At 37.8% G+C, this 22,873-nt stretch overlaps 1 protein-coding gene and 1 long non-coding RNA gene across 4 annotated transcripts in view; both read left to right on the forward strand.

Annotated features, from left to right (window-relative positions):
• Positions 1-22,873, forward strand: part of LOC123875258 (homeobox protein homothorax) — a 476,104-nt gene that overhangs the window by 397,032 nt on the left and 56,199 nt on the right. The gene's annotated exons all lie outside the window — the stretch shown is intronic.
• LOC123875267 lies at positions 65-16,608 on the forward strand. Its single transcript, XR_006798118.1, has 3 exons — positions 65-75; positions 4,144-4,146; positions 16,546-16,608. It is a non-coding gene; the product is annotated as an uncharacterized LOC123875267 (long non-coding RNA).

The raw sequence follows: 22,873 nt of genomic DNA on the forward strand, positions 1-22,873 counted from the left end.
ACTCTTCTAAATGTATAAAAGGGAAAAGTGATTTACTGACTGATCTATCAACGCACAGCTCAAACTACTCGTACTGTACGGGTCGGACTGAATTTTGACATGCTATTATTACGTAGACATCCGCTAAGAAAGGGTTTTTGAAAATTCAATCCCTAAAGGGATAAAATAGGGGGTTTTAGGTAAAGTTGCAGGCATACGCTAGAAAATATAAAAAGAAAAGTCTTAACTCACTTAAAACTCATCGACTATTATTTTACTTTTGTTATTTTAGGGCATTGATAATGGAGAGATAAATCGCTATAATTATGGTTTAGTTTTGGATCTATTACTAGTAAAGAATAATAATAGGCGTAATACGTTTGTATGGAGAAGCACGTAAGACCTTTATCGACTCTATTATTTGAAGTCTCAGCTCAACACTACAGCCACCGGTAGAGGGATGTTCCGGCAATAGATAACAAAGGGGACGGACGTACGCTAGTGTTGTTTATAATAAGTAAACAGTAAGTAAATAGTGACGTAACTTTCAGCCCATGAAAATCTTAATTATTAAAAAAAATTGTTTTAATGATCATTTATTTGGCTTTTAAATGGTAATTTCGTTCCAAATGTTAAAGTTTTTTAATCACAGTCAATATAAATTATACTAAACGTCGTATAGTCACAAAACTTAAAAATATACTTACCACCAAGCGATATTTTAATTAACATTTAAGACACCTTTTAAGCTTAATTAGTCGTTAAGCTTAATTTAAGCCAGGACTCTTTTTTCTTTTTTTAAGGTTCCTTACCTAACTCAAAAGGAGAGAAGGAACCCTTATAGGATCACTTTGCTGTCTGGTTGTCTGTCTGTCCGTCTGTCGTGTCTGTCAAGAAAACCTATAAGGTACTTACGGTTGACTTAGAATCCTGAAATTTGGTAAGTATGTAGGTCTTAAAGCACAAGTAAAGGAAAAAATTCAAAAAATGTGAATTTGTGTTTATATCACAAAATAAATAACTCAACAAGTCTAAATTAAAAATTTATAACACCCCCGACAAATAAAGGTTACACTAACTAGAAAAGAGCTGATGACTTTCAAACGGCTGTTGTTTGAAAGCTTTGTTAGCAACTAGCAAGACTACGAAAACATACCTTATGTTATTTACAGGTCCAGTTTATTTGATTCGTATAATAACAGGTTTTAAAGAGATTGTTAATCTCTTTAAAGCAAGTGTATTCCATAACATAACATCCTTACAGTAGCGTCAGCAAAAGGTCGCAAATTCAGCCCCGTCCACATTTCCCTATCTCATTTTCCATTTGACAAACATCATTACATCCCCGGCGCGGCGCCCCTCGCCAATCTGAGGCCCCCAACGCCGGGGGCCCGCTGCTTCCGCACTCGGAGTGACAATTTTGATCAATTATGTTGACGAATTCGGAAAAGTTACGCTTGACTGGAGACGACTACTAAATGACCAAAGACTGGTCGTAGACATTTTTATATTTCATAGTCGTCGAAGGTTTCATAGGTGGTCGAAGTCAATGCATAATTAACCCTTTATGATAATAAGTATAGTAAGATAATCTGTATGCCTGAGAGTTTTCCATAATGTTCTCAAAGATGAGTGAATTCTGCCAATCGGCACTAGGATATTGCGTGCATATGGTTTAAAGCTGGGGTAAGCATTAAGGAATCAACTTATTTTCTATCAGGTCATAATGGAAAATATGTGTTGATTTATTAAAACTAGGGTAGGCAGTACTTCTATACCTCTATGAGCTGCACGCCACTGGTGAAGGGCTATGTGCTAAACCCTTCTCATTTGAGAGGAGATCAACGCTTAGTAGTGGCTGAAGACGATGGGTTGAAATGATGATGGTGATTTACAATGAACAAAAATCTTTTTTTAATAGAGGCTTAGGTACCATATTTTTTTCAAAATCTAATCCATCAAGGTGATTTATTAATTTATTAATAGTCAATTTATTTCCAAGGAGATATACATTTATTACCTAGATACCAAATGATGCCCGCGACTTCGTCCGCGTGTATATGTATATTATTAAGAAATCCCGCGGAAACCATGGATTTTTACGGGATAAAAAGTAGCCTGTATGTTAATTCAAGGTATAATCTATCTCCATTCCAAATTTCATCCAAATCCATCCAGTAGTTTTTGCGTGAAAGAGTAACAAACATACGCACTCACCCACAATGGCAAACTTTCGCGTTTATCCAAAAGCTACATAATAAAAACGGTTAATTTTAGATAATCTATAATTAATATGCAGATAATTCATTACCAACAAGATATATTCATTAGATATCAGTCAAAAAGCTACCTATAAACGGCATGAATAATTAAACTTGCTAATAAGCGGTGCCCTTTTCAGTTCTGGTATGTTGACATTTAATTAAAGCGGGTGCTTCAATTGTACATACCGATTTAACGTTTTCGATTAAACATTTCCATGACTAATAATTCATGTAATTATTTGGTATTAAAAATAGTTTACATCGTATTTTATTACCTACTTGAATACTAATTATAAGTATTTTCATCACTATCGTCGTTAAGATCAACGTATTGCCAGCCCACTACTGAGAATGGGTCTCCTCTAAGAAGGGTGTGGCTGTACTCTGGATTATTGCAGACGAAAATAAGTATTTTATTCGGAAAGGACAGGTACTCAGTTATAAACAAATAAATATTCCTTGTTCAGCCAAAAGTTAACAGATAAAATAATATGATAATTATAACAGACACATAGGCTGCTATAATCCTCGGAGAACCAAGGAGTCGACCAATGTTTTTGCTTGCTTCCCCAAGACTTCTTAAAACTAGCTTAATTATCTATTTTGGCTGAACGGGGCGCTGCCTCAGCATGATGCGGCAGTCATTCCACTGCAGCGCTGGTCTTCAGGCATGCCACATGACCCCTAGTTAGATCACGGGCCAACCAACCAATAGACGTCCATTGCTTGGCAGTTGACAGGAGGAACGAGGCGTTGTCGGTCTCTTGTGCTCCGTCGTCAGTGGAGATGGAACTTCGTGAGATTTTCAGTCGGTAGGAACCGACATAACCACTGTGGCCCGTGGCTGGTGGTATCCATGACGGACTTTCCTCAAAAAAAGGTCTCTTGTAGGGACGTCCACACGCTACTGTCTTGCGCCGCTTGAATCTAGCAGCTCCCTGCGACTCGTTTGATATCATCTGTCCACCTAGAAAACACTTTACATTGCACAAATAAACAAATACTAGAAGATGCCCGCGACTTCGTCCGCGTGGATTTAGGTTTTTAAAGATCCCGTGGGAACTGTTTGATTTTCCGAGATAAAATGCCTATGTCAATTACAGGGACGCAAGCTACCTCGGTACAAAATTTCATACAAATCGGTTAAGCGGATGGGTTTTAGGAATCCCGTGGGAACTCTTTGATTTTCCGGGATAAAAAGTGGCCTATGTCCGTCCCCAGGATATAAGCTAACCCTGTACCAAACGTCAGAATCGGTTAAACCGTTTGGGCCGTGAAAAGGTAGCAGACAGACAGACAGACAGACTCACTTTCGCATTTAGATTTCACGGCTGATTGAAAGCTATGATGAGGTTTTATTTGCGCGCCTAGAAGATACCGAAAACCTCTTTCACTGGTCGGGAAAATTAAGCACATATATTTTAAGTGTAACCAAAACAGTTTACGCAAGTCATATTTTGTGACTAACACCAGAATAGATAATAAAAGCGGCCATAACAACTCGAGATCCGTGGTGACAAGATTCACCCTACAATTTCAGTTTATGAGATATTAGTGAGATGTCAGACAGACGTTTATGGCGTCGTAAAGCGACCTCTGCGCACTTGTTGAGTTTACGACGGTATTATGTAGACAACGTCTGAAACGCCCTTATTTTTATGGGGTTAAGGTCTCATGATACAAGGAAGAAGAAGTGTTGCCGAGTTAGTTCATTTGAGTGCAGGACAATCAAAGTTGTAATGAAACACTTTGACCCGTACTTACCTAAGGTCAGGAAAAAATAACTTCCATGTTTCATGTTTGTTTAGTGCTGTGTCTCGCTTAATTGAAACAATAAAGTTATCGATAAAACATAACTAACTACACGTTTTATAGTTGAATGATTATGGCTTTTATCCAGAATGTTTATTATAATAATTAAACTTGATTTGTTTTTAGTAGCTATTTATTTGACAATAATTCTTACTCTAATAGATCAGTAATAAACTTATAAAACCTGTAAAACAAATTCGTATTATGGTCCATTTCCCTCTTTCTGCCCTCAGCTTCCAACAAACTGAAATTACCACGTCTCGTATTGCTTTGCAATTAAATGCATCCACTAACGCGTACCACCTTATAACTTATGCGCTTCTGGTACCTCTGCGCGTAACTTATGCGCTCCGGGGTGAGGTTAATAGCTAATATCGCCTAATGACCGTCGTCTCCGTGTAATGTTCCACATGGGACGACCTACGAACGCCTCACGCTTATGCTCGCTCGGTAATTTACGCTTGATCTTTCTCTATCGTATATACTCTTAATTGTCCGTTTGTGTGTTGTTACAAATACTACATTTAGTTAACTTTTAATGATCACAAAATTTGTGGGACCCATATTTTATTCTATTACTTTACAAAATAAATTGTTACAAGAGCTATACCTATTTTACTTAAAAATAAATTCGATAACACTAATATTTTTATCGATATCAGAGTGTTGATCATCACTAAAATCTCACCATGGTCATGATATTTCAATTACATGATTTCCTATACCTATCATGGTGCAGCCAAAACAAAAGTCGAACTAATGTAGAATGATCTCAAATTAACTAAGTAATGACTTTGTATAAGGACGCAGACAGGAGCAGGACTGACTCATATTATGGGCAAGCTCAAGTCTCAGACACGAATAAATTAGTTTCACTTAAAAGAGTCGCAGCGCAAATAAAATCTATTAACTCGTGGACCATAAATCACTTCTAAATTATATCCTAACGGCGCCTAGCCCAAGATGGCTACCCGAAATAACACGTCAAACAAGACGTTTTTACGTTCACAAATTTAATTGCCTATACGATTACAAAGGATTCGTTGTTTTCACAAACGCAATGATTTATTATCGAGAAATACTTTAAAAACTAACTAAAGACAGTTGTGAAAATATTTATTCACTACCGTCCGTGGTGATTTAGGGCAGGATTCCTTTGATTTGGACGCATTTTATTATTATTTAATCTCGCGAGTAAATGTCTAGTTAATAAATCTTAATGGCGTGCAATAAAATATGCTGACGCGTTTAATTTTATCGCGGCGTGAATGAGCCGTAATAAATTGTTATAATTTATTTATTGATCTCCTTATAGAGCATTGTCTTGTAACAGAGCTTTAATAGAGCAATAGAGATAGTTTTATAAAGTGTTGATTAATTAATATTGTCCAATTTACATACTCAATTTATAGTTTTGTTCTTTATGGCCACATTTAAATTAATATCATAGTAATATTATCGAAAGAAATTTAAATTCGAATCTATTTTTGCCAAAGTTGACTGACTTATAGTTTTGTTTCATTATTTTTGTATTTTGTGAGCTTTTGTTTTTTTTTTTTATAAAACTTCAGAGCGACAAAATAAGTTTCGAACATTAAAACAAATTGGAACTTAGAACTGATATTGATCGAAGATGAATTTAAATCTTGTTCATTTATTTAACTCCGGATAGACCTTAAATTTAAATTAATGTTTGTGTCTTTTCGTTGTTTTCGGTTGCGCATCATTCATCGGATGGAATTAAAACTTTATACCGTTATTGTTGCGACTTGCGCGAAGGTTTCTCATCTAGTAGGTACCTACCTACCCATCCACATAATACTATTATTATATAGTTGGCACGCGGTGCCAAAATAAATAATATAATTAAAGATATTTCAACCAAAAATTCTACTATTTAAGATTAGAAGATGCAACTAATGGCTAATCCCGCACCGGGTAAGCGCAGGGGCTGTGTGCGGGGTGTACCCACCCCGATTGCCATCTCAACCTGTCTCGTATTATATAACTGTCCTTTGTTGACATTGTTGCTAAGTAACTTATTGACAGATTACGGATAGTTTGATTATGTCGGCCGTATATACGAGTTTTTCCTCACACATGGATTCCAAAGACTGTTCATTGTACATACAGTGTATACAGTATAGTGAGGCAAAGAAGGCAACAAAACTGAACGCATATTTAGTGGTACACCCGTACGTACCGTATGTAAATCGGCAATGATAACAACAGTACTAGAAGCAAGGTAATACCGCGGCCCATTCAGGCGCGGTCCCTACAAGGGCCGGCCCGCTGCGATTGCAAATTGCGACAACTCTTTGTTTGCGATTACAATTACAGGTATATCGGTATGTATCGGTATCTGGTAGCGATATCCAGCGACCATAGATATCTAATAGATCTTGATAACGATCGGGTCGGAGTATTCGCTTGTAATTTCTTCTTTTTAGCATTCCGTAACTCAAAAGGAAAAACGAAACCCTTGTAGGATCACTTTGTTGTCTGTTAAGAAAACCTATAGGATACTTCCCGTTGATCTCGATCACGAAAAACCGTGAATTTGCAGTTACATCATAAAGAAAAATTAAAATGTGTTTCAATTTTCAAAGTAAGAAAACTATACCAAGTGGGGTGTCATATGAAAGGGCTTGCTGCACTTTCCATAACAGATTTTTATTTATTTTTATGCATGATAGTTTATGATTTATCGTGCAACATTTCGGAAAAGATACCCGAGTGCGGAACCCCCGGTGTGAGACTCTGACTCGCACTTGACTGTTTTTTTTGTACGAGTGTGAGCGGTTTGCGAAACTGAAGTGGCAATGGACAGGGCACAGTTTAAAAAACGGATAGACATTGGGGTCCCAAAGCACATGAGTAAAGGTCCCTACACAAGCTGCTAGAATGGCGACCTTGCACCGGGAAGGGCAGCGTTAGAAAACCTTCCACTTAGAGGACAGACGATATCAAACGAGTCGCAGGAAGTCGCTGGATTCAGGCAAGTGACGATAAAGGGTTTCATAAAATTGAGATACCCCTACCAAGTTATCCTGCTTCCATCTTAAACCGCATCATTACTTACCATCAAGTGGAATGGCAGTCAAGGATCGCCTTGTAATAAAAAAAAATAATAATAATAATAGTATAATATAAAAAAAATACGATGCAGTACACGATGAAACAATATTTAACTTCGATCAACGATTTTCTTGATCGAAGACTCTAAAGCATTCTCTAGGAGGTGCCATCAATCATCACGCACTATTCAAAGTCTCAATCGCAATCCCATAATAGAAACTAATTACGACACGATTTGACAATTCGCACGCTGTAATACTGTAGCCAAAGAGATAATGGGAAAATTTGAGTAAGTATTTATAGAAGTTGAATTCCTTAAAAATGGCAAAATAGTCCTGCCAGACGACTTTACTGCTTTATGAAGGTTGACCTGTTCGCCAAAGTGGTTTAGGAACTTGCAAGAACTTAATAAAACGCTGCAAGAAGTAACGGTAGGGGTACAAAAAAATTGCATTTCGTATCACCGGTAAGTAGGTATAATATAAGTGAAAAAGATACAACACAACTTCAACAGTAATTTTTGTTTTTCTGACTTCTCCTATGGCCCAAAACCATGTACCTACCAACGAGGGACATAAATTATAATGACTTAGTTTAGACTAGGTTCTTAATAGATGGTGGAGGTTTTTTCTGTTACGGCGGCTGATCATGTATTTGTACGATAATCCACATCCTTACAATACATGTTTCAATTTTTTTCTTTCAATAGGAAACAAATCATAAAAAATGTTGAAATTCATTTTTCCAAACTACTGTAAAGTTTAACTTTCATGATATAAGCATGAGAGAGTATAATAGACGTTATTACATTTTATAAAATATTTCATTCAGTCCTTGTCAAATAGAAACAGCTCCTCAAATTTTCCCACCAGCTCTTCGGCTAGTATTACCGTAATAGCAAAAGCGTGGTAATTACAAGCGGTAATCAATGTAATAGAGTCAATTACCGTAATATATCCGAGCCAGGATCTAGGTGAGGCTAACTACCTAATTTGCCATCATCTGGCGAATTATACGTTGATTATATCCACCAGGGGAACATAGGAAATTACGTTTGTAATGGTTTTGTGCTCTTGTATTATAGCATACATAAGTAGGTACCTACTATACAATTTTTTTTTCGGATACAAGTTAGCTCTTGACTGCAATCTCACCTGGTGGTTAGTGATGATGCAGTCTAAGATGGGATGCAGACAAAACTTAAAGTAACTTAGGGCAGATTTTTCGATCGCTGGATAAACTTTAACTGATGAATTAATTTGACGTTTTGACAGATTTCCTTTATAAAAACAGCTGTCAAACCCTAAACTTATTGCTTCGATAAAAGTTGTTTGACGATTGATAAATCAGGACATCTATATAAACTCAAGAGAGTTTCAGGGTGTCAAGTGGTCAAAACTTTACTTTGGTTTAAATAAAAAAATAAATAAATAATGTTCTTAAATGTAACGCAAGCTCGATCATTCGAAGTCTTGAGATTCACCTGTCACGTAGGCGGTAACCATTAGCACACCATTGGCTGCACTACCCCACTCCGCCGCTGATTACGGCGAATTACAGCGAATTACGGCGAATTACAGCGATTACGCGGGCCATCGTCGCCCGGTGTGATTGCCAGGACAGGTGGTTTGTGTTTAACATAATAGCGCGGATGTCGTCGGCCATTTTTGCGTTCTGCGGTCTCTACTTGTTTTATTGTCTCTCAATTTGAAGGGATTGTTTTAACTGCGTCGCCCATCGAGTTAACCGTAAACATAATGTTTCAAGTTTTCCTTCATTTTTAGGGTTCCGTACCCTATTACTAAGCCTCCATCCAACGGAACCCTATTACTAAGCCTCCATTCAAAAGCTGCATTGTAATAGGGGTCTTTGAAAGTAGTTTCGATAGCTGCAAAGTATCGCTACTAGAATCTAGATGGCATTAACAGTCACTTCAGTACTGAATGAACATACATATTATTTCGTCATTTTTCGTACTTAAGCGAAATCGTGGCTTAGCGGTCAGAGCGTTGAGCGCGAACCCAGACGAACGTAGGTTTGAATCCTGCCGGTTTCACGATTTTTGAAATGTATTTAAAAAAATATTTAATTTCCTTGAATTGTAGGTAAAAACACTATCATAAAAATTATAAAAAAATAAATAAAAAAAAATCAGTTGCTCCTTCAAGTCGTATCTCTATCAAACCCCTTTCCATTCAGACAATAAAGACAAGCTAAATGTCGTCACGCATACAATTTTAACCCGTGACCTTTCCCAGTAGTTAATGAGTCTAAAAAACGGAAATATAATTAGACCACATTGTCGCAACAATCACGGCAGACCGCCGGAAAAACTACGCACTTGACATTTGGCGTAAAGTCTGCGCTGCGGTCAGCCAGGGCTGGCACAAGTTGACAGTTCATATATTCAAACGTCTGAGAGAATTCAACTGTCTCAGTTTGTTTGTTAGTTGGGGTTGGCTATCCTGATAATATTTCTTAAAATGCTTCTGTTTTGGCTGATTTAAAATCGTTCAATATGATTGATATCCAGCTATGTCCAGGTCTTCCACAGCGTTAACATTTATTATACGTCTGGTCATGCGATTCTATGTCTTCTTATAACATGACCGTCTCTTTAGAAGTTTATCTGCGATTGGCGATACTATGCAGGTTCCCAGAAAATGCCTATTAGCACATTGTGTACCACAATAGGCATATTCTAGTCATTATAGTATCGCCAATCGAAGATACCTACTTGACCCACTCTTTAGAAAAGAGACGGTCAAGTAGTTGACGTAAATACAATAACTATCACCACTTAACTATACTCATAAATTGTTTTTTTTCGACTATTGAAAATATGTGTATATCATTAAATTTTTATGTATTACTAGCTGATGCCCACGACTTCGTTCGCGTGGATGTAGGTTCCTTAAAAACCCCGTGGGAACTCTTTGATTTTCCGGGATAAAAAGTAGCCTATGTGCTAATCCAGGGTATAATCTATCTCTATTCTAAACAGCCCAATCCGTCCAGTAGTTTTTGCGTGAAGGAGAAACAAACATTCAAACACATACATAAAAACTGTCGCCTTTATAATATTAGTGTGAAAGTGTGATAGTGTGACTTTCAATACAGATATTTTGAAGTTTGAACTTTTGCCAGCCCTGGGCACGAAAACGGCGCAATTTGCGGCTATGGAACTGCTTGGAGCAGTGACATTAACGCAGGATCTGCGCCCGGCGTACTCCAATTGTTTTTGATTGCGCACGCGTTCGTTCTCATTTGGTAATTGCGCAATTTTTGCGGTCGCTGCGGTGTCATATCGAGTCACGCTCGCCGGCCGCGCGTTAAGTAGTCGTTTCGGTTTTGTGCCTATTCTATGGACCACTGGGATGGAACCGTTTTGTCTTGCCTTTTGATAGTAACAAACTATGTATGTAACTACATATAAATATTTGCATGCCTATTAGTGGGTAAAACATTGTTCATTAATTTAATAAGATCCTGTTAACATGTTTTTAAGCAAATAAATATTTGAATCTTTGAATTTTTGATATGTAAAGTTTGAGGTATGAAGTGGTTCGTAAACTTTAGCAGTACCTAAGTACCTATTAAGACCGGATATTTCCATCAGCCCTTAATTATTATTTCCTATCCCATGGATCATTGGAATGGAACGATTTTTGTCCTGCCTTTTGATTATAATAAACTATGTGAATGTTTGAAGTGATTCGTAAACTTTAGCATTACCTACCTATAGACCAGATATTTCCATCAGCCATATTTCCACTACAGGAGATCTGCAGTTCTTTGTCATTTTCATCCACCCACTTATCACCACCTTCTTGTGGTCGTCAATCCAGCAGTATGGAAGTCTTCCCGCATTGAGCTTGTCAGTATCTACTCATGAAGTGATTCGTAGGTAAACGTTAGCAGTATTAAGACTACTAGATATTTCCATCAGCTTTTATGTTTCCATTTTTTCTCTAGGGAGAAGGAAAGTCCCATATGGACTTATGTCTGTCGATAGGGTGTATCCGATTCGCATGGACTATAAGAATCTACCCTTCTACGAGATTAGCATGGAACCAGGCTGAATATGTTTCCATTGCAGGAGATATTCTGACTATTGGAGAACGTGCCACCACACACGGTCTTCTGTCTTTCTTATCCATTCACTTACCACCACCTTCTAGAGGGTGTTAGTACAACTGGTTGAAAGTCTTACTAGTAAGGTAGTCTTCACTCCAGTATGCCTCTGCTCCAATGGTCATCGGTTCTGCGACAGATAATACGACCTAGCCACAGCGACTTCAGTTTATTAATCCTCTTTGCTTAGACTACTTTGCTAATAAATCACTCGTTTGGGGGTAAAAGTTATTTTAAAAGGTTCAAGGAGTCAATAGGCGTGGCCACAATATCTCGAAGCAGCAAGAAGGTAAGCAGAAATTGAAGAGCGTTATCGTATCGAAATCCGCGGTATCTGGGCCGGCGGTCTCCGAGGAAATCATTGGGAAGGCAACCGGAAAATTTACCGCACATTCCGTTCCGTGGCGTAACACACCTGCAGCTTTCTTATGTCCTGGTAGGTACGTGCTCTATTTTGTTACCTTTAGGTATTAAAGAAAATTGTCGCTTTTCTTTTCGAAAGATTTTCCAGCGATGTATTTTTTCCTAATTTTTACTTCTCACATCTCTCGTAGAAACTTGCTTGAAAGATCCAAAAGCAATCACAATAAAATATACACAAGATTTTTCCCTCTCATCACAAAGTTACAATGTCATATACTATAGTGATATATCCAGTAGGTATATGGTACCAGCAAGCTATTAGGAAATCGATTAGAATAGTAATTATTCATAAGGGGTTAGACAGAGTGGAGCTATGGTGCCATGGCTGCCATAGCACTGAAGTCGCGTTAATTGCGTACCGCTCCGCAAGGCATAAATATTTAATAGCTGATCGAACTTCATGGTGTTCCTCATACATTCTCATCAGAGTCATTATTTCTGTCTCTTGAACTTGGAAGAATACCTTGTATTTCTTCGTCATTTTCTTGGTCTTCAGTAACAAATAGACCCCTATTAGTCACTGCTGGTCATAGATCAAGATTTACACATTCAATGATATTGTGTGTTTGAAGTACATTGCTTGAAGAAACTGTCAGTTTCTCAAGCAATCATTTATTGCCACTTTTGCTGCGCTATTCTTCGAACTTTATGCCTTTTACAATTAATTCTCCTCATTTCTGATTTGATCACATAAGAGAAACTTAGCGAACTCTCTTCTTCATTACCAGCTTTGCCTTAACCACTTTAAAACCTATGGGAATTTGATTTACCGGGATAAAAAAGCCTATGTCACTTTCCAGATCTTTAACTATCTCTCTAGTCGTTTCCTCATTTCTGAAGATCGTGGTCCTAGTGTTCTTCCAACCTCGTGCGGATTAATTGCTTCCATCGGCTTCTATCGGAGGCGAGTCTTGCAATTGTGTGTTTGCACTTGGTGTCCCTCAGCTGATCTGCTCATATGGTTGGTGAGCGAGTTTTTAACTATATCTATGCAAAAAATCACGCTGCTTCGTTGCGTTGATTGAAGTGCATGTCAACAAACCAATACACCAACAAACAAACACTTTCTATTTGTAATATGGGTGCCCAGTAATAGGTACCAAAATGTATTTTTTCCCCATTTCGCGGACGAAACCAAACACCAACCCGGGGCATTGGAACAATATCCGGTGGTATTGGTGAGATTACCGCGATAGCCGCACAGCCAATATCGCCGATTGATACACCCAGGTGAGCTCCCCGGGGACGAAGGGGAAATATTACATGTTCATGTTTAGGATCTAGTCTTAAATAACCAGACAAGACCCAACTTTGTAAGTTAGATCTACATTTTTTTTCTTAAAGCTTCAGACTTTGCCAGCCTCCCTGACGCAGTTTTAAGCGCTGTGGTCTTATTTTTTAGGGGTTCGGAATTTTATGATTTCTAAATTTCTGGTCTGCTCTGGTCTGTTGGGAGCCTTCGGCGATGGTTAGTGGTCCTACCAGCAAAGCCGTGCCGCCAAGCGATTTAGCGTTCCGGTGCGATGCCGTGTAGAAACCAAAGGAGTATGGGTTTAATGAAAACTACCATACCCCTTCCAGGTTAGCCCGCTTTCATCTTAGACTGCATCATCCCTTACCACCAGGCGAGATTCAGACTTATATCTGAATAATAATAAAAAAGCTCCAGTATGTCTCAGTTCAGTAAAACTTCTAATGTACCAGTTCAGTAAAGCTTCAAATGTTTTCGGGGTGTAGGATGGTTTTTCCTGACAGCTTGTCTGGTGTCATACTTATTTTGACAATTTCATAGAACACAATAATACCTACGTAGGTGCTAATTTAAATTATTTAACTGAATGATATGATTAGCCGCAATGATTACGACCTTATTATTTTCAGATGTTAATTTCATGTTAGCCGTTGTTTCAGTCTTGGACAGTGGCGGACGGCTTTAGTGCAGGTGTAAAATATAATATTTACGGGGTAGAGACAGACCGCCGCTTGTTAGGATAATGAGGTGCGCGCGCAGCGATAAATTCGTTCCGCCGCCCGCCGCTCGGGGGCGCGCCTCATTTGCATCTTTATGTATTGCACGAGTTTTTTGCTTCTTTTTTTGTAACTATCACTCGGGGTTGATGACATTCCAAATTTGAAATATCCGAGCCGACTTTGATTAGGAAGAATTATGGATGGAATGAAATGCGTACCTATAGCTCAGTTCAAGTCGGTTAGGGAACTTCTAACAAAACGTCAAGGCTTCGACGTCAATGGCAGGCGTCAATTAATGTTCCTACATTTGACGCTAGGTATCCTATGAATAGCCTATTTTTTATTGATTTCACGTCACCCATAGCCTATATTTGACATAATATCGTCGATTCAGGATCAAACCGAGAGTTCCCTCACTCTAGTTCACTCTGCCTATAGTCTGATTTTCTGACAGTGGTCATTTTAGGATATTTGTATGAAAACCTGAAATTCGATTTTATCCCAAATTAAGTACCAACCATAAATCTTTGTCAACATAAAAAGCCCTAAGTCGCTAATGCCATTAGTCACTTCGCCCTAAAATAGGGCGAATTCTCTAAAAGTGGAAACTGGAAAGTGGAAGCTGACAGCAATAGAAAACAAGAGGAGCACATTCGAATATTCAAAAATGGAAGTCAAATGGTATGATCGTTCTTCTTTCATATCTTTGTGTGGGAACTCTTTTATCTCTAGTAACATTAAAAAACGGCAAAATTACAAAATATTAAAAATCAGACTGTAAGTAACATACAAAATTGTTGTTCAAATTTGAATCGTTCAAAGTATCGTGTTTTTACCTACCACTTGCTATAACGGTGAAGGGAAACATCATAAAATGGAAACCTGCGTGCCTGAGTATTTTCAAAGGTGTGTGATGTCTGATACGCGATGCCAATACAAACTTAGCCAGCGAGGCGGAATATGGATTAAACTCCTCACATTAAAGAAAATGAAACCTGTTCTCAGTAGTGATTGAGTCAGTGATGAATTATGCTGATGAAATCAAAACCATTAACATTAGTTTGGTTTTTAGTTTTTACATCTACCGGTACTCCAAGCACTATTAACAGTAGCATATCCATGACGCGACTGTGAAGTTTTTAATCCCAAAATCGCTCAACGCCTCTAAAGAATTTTTCTCTCAAAAATGCCATACTAAAGAAGAAAGAGAAAAGGAAAAACAAAATGCAGAACCAGCTTAGCCGGCCAGTGACGTAATAGTTCATCTATCCACCGCTAGATGGCGTTGTCCTCCACAAAAGTGTGGAGTCAGGATGACGCGCCGCTCGCTCTCGGCTCGTTAGACCAACACGGCGGCTGTCAGGTTTTTGACAGTTTTTGACACAGACATCGATAGTGAGGCATCGTTACCGTCGAGGCGGGGCTCCTTATCTCCCATTTTGTTAGTTTATACCTATTTGATTTGGCCGTGTAAGCGTATTGTTACGGTTTTGTTGTTTCCAAGATTATGATACTGATCGGTTTTTAGTTTAATTTAGTTTAGTGTTTTATTATTATGTTATACCTAGTCTGTTTTTTTTTTATGTTGAGATTTAGACAGGAAATCGTGAAATGACCTAATCGTTATCTTTAACAATTTATCTACTTACTTAATTACTATGTAGGTACGGTATGTACCTACCTGCTACATACTTTTTGCAAGCATAGCTAACTTTACCCGAGTTTTCCCTTTCTACTATGAGTTATGACTTATGAGTTTCAATAGGTATCTATACTTAGTACGCGACAGATCGAGATGGCAATCGAGATGGAGACGCCCCGCACACCCGCACACCTAACTAATAACTCTAAGCTATTTTGGAAAATAAGTGATTTTTTTATTATATACTTACTTAGATAGGTAGGTAAAGGTGTTGGTTTTTCTTTCGAATTGATTCAACCTTTAGTACGAGTAGATTATGCGGCGATAATACGATTATCACTTGATGATAATGCCTTCTTTACACTTTATGTTTCTATTTAAATACCTGTAACAGTCTATCAAGTAGGCAACCGGCAAAGGCATAGACCATGCTACTTACCTACCTTTACACACGTAACGTCTCCAACTTCGGTTTCTCGCAAGGTTTCCACAAGTAGAGACGTCACAAACCGTACTGATCTCGCATTCATAGCCCGATATATCACCGCGACGGCTGAGGGGGGGAAAAGGGGGGGTGACTTGACGTGCAATTATAAAGATAATAACGCTTTCACCTCGCGGCGGCGGTTTTATTTGTCCCAATGATTTATAGCCGTGGAAACGCGCGCGTGACAGTTTTGAACGCATTTTTGAATATTTTTTCGAGTGAAAACGTTTTTCAGGCATCAAATGTGACCTAGTCGGTACATTTGACTAGATAGGTCATGAAACGGCTTTGGTTTACATCCCATTATGTAATTATTAATATACAATTAAGTTTTAGTTATTAAAAGCCCCTTTAAAATATTAGAATAAAAAAATAAAAAAAAGTTTTAGTTATAAGTTCATTATTTTGTTCATGGGGGGACATAATCACGAAGTGATAAAGCTCCGGCAAAAATAAAGATCTAAAATATATAAAAAACCCCAGTCTACCTTATTAGGTAGACAGGGTTTATTTATTTATTTTAGATCTTTAAAGATATCGATTCAGAAGGTTTCCTCACTCTAGTTCACTCTGGCATGGAAAAACTTCAAGGTCGCGTTACCGATGCTTATGTTAATAGCTAGGTACCTACCTACTTACTTAGTGCTTGGAGTGCTGATAGATGTAGGTAAATACATAGACTGCTAAAATCATAACCCTTCTTTTCAGCTTTGCCGTAGTCGGGTAAATTTAATTTAATTTAATCACTAACATAGTTCATAAGGCCCTGTTACTAACATTATATGGATGTAATGTTCCGAAATAAATGTTTATTATTATTATTTTTATTAAAAACTAAACTAATGTTAATAGTTTTAATTTACAAATTATAAAATTTTAATTTTTGATTCAATTACCTAATACAGCTAATAATAATTTGGAAATTCATAAAGAACCACTGTTATTTTATTGTTAGTTTTTTAAATTTTCACTTTTGTAGGCAGGCAGTCTTCTAAGCAATCTTAGGCTGCATCATCACTTGCCAACAGGTCTGATTGCAGCCAAGCGCTATTCTATTAATTTAAAAAAAAATTTTTGGTTCTTACTGTCACAATAACCTACTGTCTACACAGTTAAGTAGGTTCCTTCCTTACCTAAAAGTATAAATTACCTATTAAGTTTTACCAATATTTCAGTACATAAAAAATGTAAAATCTATTTAGAAGCCTTCAAAAGGTGCACTATTTCATTACAAAACCAAAATAAAATGTATAACCAACATTTCAACTCAATGGAATCGCCAAACCAATTCCCACTTACACCTTTTTCTCTAGATTTCCCAACCGCCTCAGCGTTTCCTTCGCTAGAATAAAAAAAAAAAATTGCACCTCTCCCTCGCACGTACTGCACGTTGCACTTGCGATTATTGCCTTTTCACTCTTTTGTTTCGTTGTCGACACTAGCCTGCGCTCCGCCCATTTGTAAAATCGACTGGCCGTCCTTGCACCTGTCTCTTTCACGTCCGTCTGATTTATGTGAGAGTGAACGGGCTTGATGGATGCTTTGTTTTTCCACTTCGAGTGTCCGCAAAAAAGGAATGCGGCCGCGGATTAGGTTCACGTACAAACGTTATAACTGGGTGGAAATTCTGATAATGTCTCCATCTCGCGACGAGTCCATGTCGGCGCGTTTTGTTTAAGCTTAGGACTGCTTATTTATTACCTACTTTCCTAAGGATTATTGGGGGGTTTCGCTTAAGGGGTGTTAGGTTCGAAATTCGAATCTTGGTTGCACACTAATTAGATTTGTCAACAAAATTAAGTGCTTATTAACGTTTAAAAATAACAACAATAGCTCCTCCTGAAAATCAGAGTTTTTGAAAGTAAAGAGTTCTTTAAGTGGGTTGGGTGATTTTGGGAAGGGAGAAAACTTCAAGGTCGCGTCAGCAACATGCCAAAGTCAGACTCGCGCACTGAGGGTTCCGTACTCGGGTAATTTTTCCGACATTTTGCACGATAGATCAAAAACTATCATGCATAAAAATAAACAAAAATCTTTTTTAGAATGTACAAAGCCCTTTCATAATATGATACCCCACTTGGTATAGTTATCTTACTTTGAAAATTGAAACACATTTTAGGTAATTTTTTTAATGATCAAATTGACGGTTTTCGGATTTATTCTTTCACTTGTGCCTACCTTCCTGCCAAATTTCACGGACGAACAAACAGCCAGACAGACAGATAGACAACAAAGTGATCCTGTAAGGGTTCCGTTTTGATGTATGGAACCCTAAAAACGAAAAACTAAACTAATGTTAATGGGTTTAATTTACAAAATACCTTAGGAAGGTATACCTATATTATGAAATTTTTTTGATAGGTAGGTACTTTTCTTACCTTGTGATTCGAAAATCCAAAAAAAACTACTGTTATTTCATAGTTGTACCTAAGTTTTCCCACTGATTGCCAATTTTTTAAATTTTTCTGCTAACTATTGATAAGTATGAGTTTCCAAGTCTCGACAACGTTGGTAGATTTCGAGTACCTCTAGTTACCTACTTACTGTCGATTATGGGCATGTATATTATTAGGCAATGTCAATTATCGATTGTGCCATCTCCATAAATCGTATAAATCGTAAATTGTTCACGGTTAGGCGAAAAAGTCCGGAATTAAGATTTCAAGGTTTAAGATCTCGGAATGGCGGCAAAAACCGACGCCCGGTTGACAAGTTGAGAAATATAATGGCGGCTTTTTGGCGGGAACGCATTCTAATCAAAATAGTTTACGCGTGGCCCAGTAGGTATCTACGCCATTGTTTATTAACCAACTTCGAAAAAATTGGTCAAGTGCGAGTAGTACGCTCACAAAGGGTTCCGTACCATCGCACAAGAAATGACGTTTTCTAATTTTTTTTAAATTTTCATGGCGGCCATAGCGGCAATAGAAATTACCTATTACGGTTCACGAGATACAGCCCACTGGCAGACAGACAGACGGACAGATGGACGGACGGACAGCGGAAGTCCGTTGTAATAGTGTCCCGTTAGTACCTTCCCTTCGGGGCGGAACCCTAAAAACCAGACAAGCGCGAGTTGAACTGTCGTAGCGAGGGGTTCCTTTCCGAAGGGGTTACCGGTGGCCTTCGGAGCTATTTACTTATACCTACGCGTTTTAAGCAATTAAGTAAATATCCTTCGATTTAACAGTGAAGGAAATTATCACGAGGAGACCTTGCATGTCTGAGAGTTCTCTCTTAATATTCGCAAAGTGTATGAAGTCTGCCAATCAGCACTGAGCCAGCGTCACAAACTATAACATAAACAGTCAATTCGGAACCAATTGGCTGCACAGACAGACACACGAGTAATTTTATAAGGATTCCGTTTTTCATTCCGACGAACGGAACCCTAAAAAGGAGGGAATTCTTTTTCTTTGCATATTTCTTTTTCGAATCTGACCACTCTATCGTGGGAACGCCGTTTGTTCCTAATAAGTAATCCTGTTTTTTTTTAATCGACACCTATTTTTTTGTGAGCGAATACCACAATGTCAGGAGTTCTGTGCGTTTCTAGGAATTGTCCCTCTCAAAATCTCTATGGTGCGATGATCGCTATTGCCTTATAATAATAACAATTTAACTAGCCTCCTATGCGGGAAGTCGACCTCTAACCTTTACCTTTTAAATTACATACCTATAAGAGAAAAAGAACATGTTATTGTGCATGTTTTAAACACGTTCGAGCCTCGATAGCTCAACGGTTGAGGAGCGGACTGAATTCCGAAAGGTCGGCGGTTCAAACCCCACCCGTTGCACTATTGTCGTACCCACTCCTGGCACAAGCTTTACGCTTAATTGGAGGGGAAAGGGGAGTATTAGTCATGATTAGCCCGAAATACTGATCGTACTTGGGACCTCCCACCGTAACTCGTAAGGCCAAAACGCGAGAGAAAGAGAAAATTAACTAAACAATGGCGTAGTTCCCGGGTTTTGTCGTGACCGTCAAGCGTGACCGGCCGTCACTCACGCGCCGGCGCCATGATACGAAAATTGCTCAAATTGCTCAAATTGCTCGATGTGCTCAAATTGCTCAAAACATGTTTAATTAACCAATTTGTTCCGTTTGTAACCGATTCAATTGTGAGCCGATTCGGTCGCGTCGTGTTGCCGTGACCCATTATAATATTATACCTACCTACTTACTTCATTATGTGACTATAATACAACGGTTTATGAAAAAGTTTCACTTATATAGGTAAGTAGGTATATCGTCTAAATAAGTAAGTATATGAAAGAAAAAGGTGACTAACTGATAAGCAGGTATATCAACGAATCTGAACGAATCGAACTGAAAGGCATGCAGATAAAATTAATATAAAGATAATAAGTAAATGGCGCAGACATCCGCTAAGAAAGGATTTTTTGAAATTCCTAAGGGGCTAGAAGTTAGAACCTAAGGGGGGAGTTAGAAATTTTTATATTTAGAAGTTTTATATAATATTATTATTTCGAGTATTTTATATTTACCTAACTTTCTTAATTAACTGATGTTATGAAATTAGCCCTTTGAGAGCTCTCCACAATGTTCTCAAAGGTGTGTGAAGTCTGCCAGTCCGGACTTGGCCAGCGTGATAGACTATTACCTAACCCTTCTCATTCTGACAAGATACGCGGCGATGGGTTGATCATGTCTTTAAAATTGCAATAGACTGCATTATCACTTACCACCAGGTGAGATCGCAGTCAAGGGCTAACTTGTATCGAAATACAACAATTGTAATTAAATTGGCAACAAATCATAGTTCATACCTAATCATAATAACCGCAGAAAGGCAACATATGGCCAATTTGCAATTTATAACCGGTATCCAATAAAACGGTAATCGCCCGATATCAAACCACAATTACACCTTACCGACTCAAATTATTGTTTTGTCATTGCTACCATGTGTTATTACATGATTTTCACTTACAAAAGTGTAGGTTACTCCAAAGATTGTATAATAAAAATAGTGGTTAAGCGCGAATCGTCATTTACTTTATGGTTCTCGTTATATCTGATGCCCGCGACAGCGTCCACGTGGACTACACAAATTTTAAAACCCCTTTTTTACCTCCTTAGGGGTTAAAACAAAAATCCTTTCCTAGCGAATGTCTACTTCAATAGCTATTTGCATGGCCCGGTCAATCCAGTGGTTTGTTTCAGTCAGTCGGTAAGTCAGCTTTTCCTTTTATATAATTAGACTACTTAGCTGATGCCCACAACATCATCCGCGTTGATTTAGCTTTTTTTAAATCCCGTGGGGATTCTTTAATTTTTCGGTATAAAAGTAGTCTATGCCACTCTACGGGTCGTTAAATATCCATCTAGTCTGCCAAAGCTTCGTTTTTCAATGCGAGGTTGCGGATCTCTAAAAAATTACCAACTAATCATATCACATTACTAAGTGGCCGATAATTCGAAGTCGAATAGATAAGTATGTAATTTCTGAGATTCAATGCTAACTAAATGCCACGCAATTTCACGATGACTCGTGAATTTGTTGATAGGCTATTGTTAGGGATAAATCATTTCCGATAAATTGACGTGTCATTTTGTAAAATCGTCGTTTCTTTTTTTGATTTGCTATAATTTTTTTAAACACTATTAAATTGGTACTGTTGCAACGCATATATACAATTGTCTGACTGTAATTTTATATTATTTAACACGCTTAGTCATCAAGCGACAGACTTCCACCGCTGGACATAGGTTTTTTATAGAAACTTCGACACGCATTGCTTGACGCAATTATATACCTGACCTAACTATAAACACTGATCGCATGCTTCTGAAATAAACAATACAAAGACAAATCAAAATAATCAAATATTAATCTGTAATTCTGTACACAAGGGCACAACAGATGTGAAAATGTGAGAATCGCTGCTCTGGTTAAACGGCCTTTCCGAGCTCGGTTAGGTAAAACGGCCGTTTTAAATCATGTAATCGGCCGGTTATCTGATAATCGGCTGTTTTAAACCGTCGGCGAACTCTACCCTTAGTGGTATGTACTAGCTGAAACCAAAAAAATAATTGTCACTTATCACAGTTATTTTCTCTCATTGAATTACTTTCATCATTAACTTTATGTTAGGTATGTTATCATGTTATTTAAAGTGTCCCTAGGGATTTGAAAAATAATATATCTATTTGTTTGTATTTTTGTTACAGGTAAGTGCAGTTAAAACCTACTATAAAGGAACTTGACAGGTAACTTAAGAAATAAAATTGTACCTACTTATAATATCACTAGTGATTCGCTGAGATATGTTGAAGAAAAGTACCTAAATAGAGAGAGAGAGCAAGCGAGTGCCAGACTTTCGCATTTATGTTATAGAAGTAGGGATTGGTTAACAAAATCTTACCTTCGGTAAATCCCAATACTCGTTATTTCATAGAAAAACCAACAGAAACCATATATCATAATTATGAGAGTAAAACGTTTATCTCTTGTATGAACTAGACACGAGACACAATATCTTCTCACGTGGAGATCTTATCGATTCCGCGGGACACGGTCCGCGTCATTCGATACGTTCGATGCTCGATGACGAACGGAGGAATCGAGTAGGAAAATCGATAAGATCGCGACATGTCGTGGAGGTTGCTTTGTCTTGTTTATGAACGGGTGGGTACGTAATTGCTGTTAAATTGTTGCTATAAAAATTTAAGGAGGTACCTACTATGTAAACTCAAAAAAAAAGTCAAAGTATTTATTCAAAATAGGTTTTTGGATTTGAAACAATTTTTGATTGTCAAATATTGACTATTAAAAGATGCCCGCGACTTCGTCCGCAACTATAACTCACAAATTAGTCGATACTAGAGCTAATTTTTTAAACTGGACCCTTTCAAGTAAAGATTTTTATATAAACCTGTGAGGATGATACTGCCATTGGCGCATTTAAAATGCCATAAGCCGTTTAAAGTTGTCGTATTAGTTTACAAATTGCGAAAAACCAAATTAAATTTGAATTTCGCGGGCAGGCCCGTCTCATGCCCCTTAAGCGCTGTCGAAGTAAAACTAAATGCACTCGGGATTACATTTTTTGATAATG

The sequence above is a fragment of the Maniola jurtina genome, chromosome 19 (assembly GCF_905333055.1).
Source record: "Maniola jurtina chromosome 19, ilManJurt1.1, whole genome shotgun sequence".
In the NCBI taxonomy this organism is placed as follows: Eukaryota; Metazoa; Arthropoda; class Insecta; order Lepidoptera; family Nymphalidae; genus Maniola; species Maniola jurtina.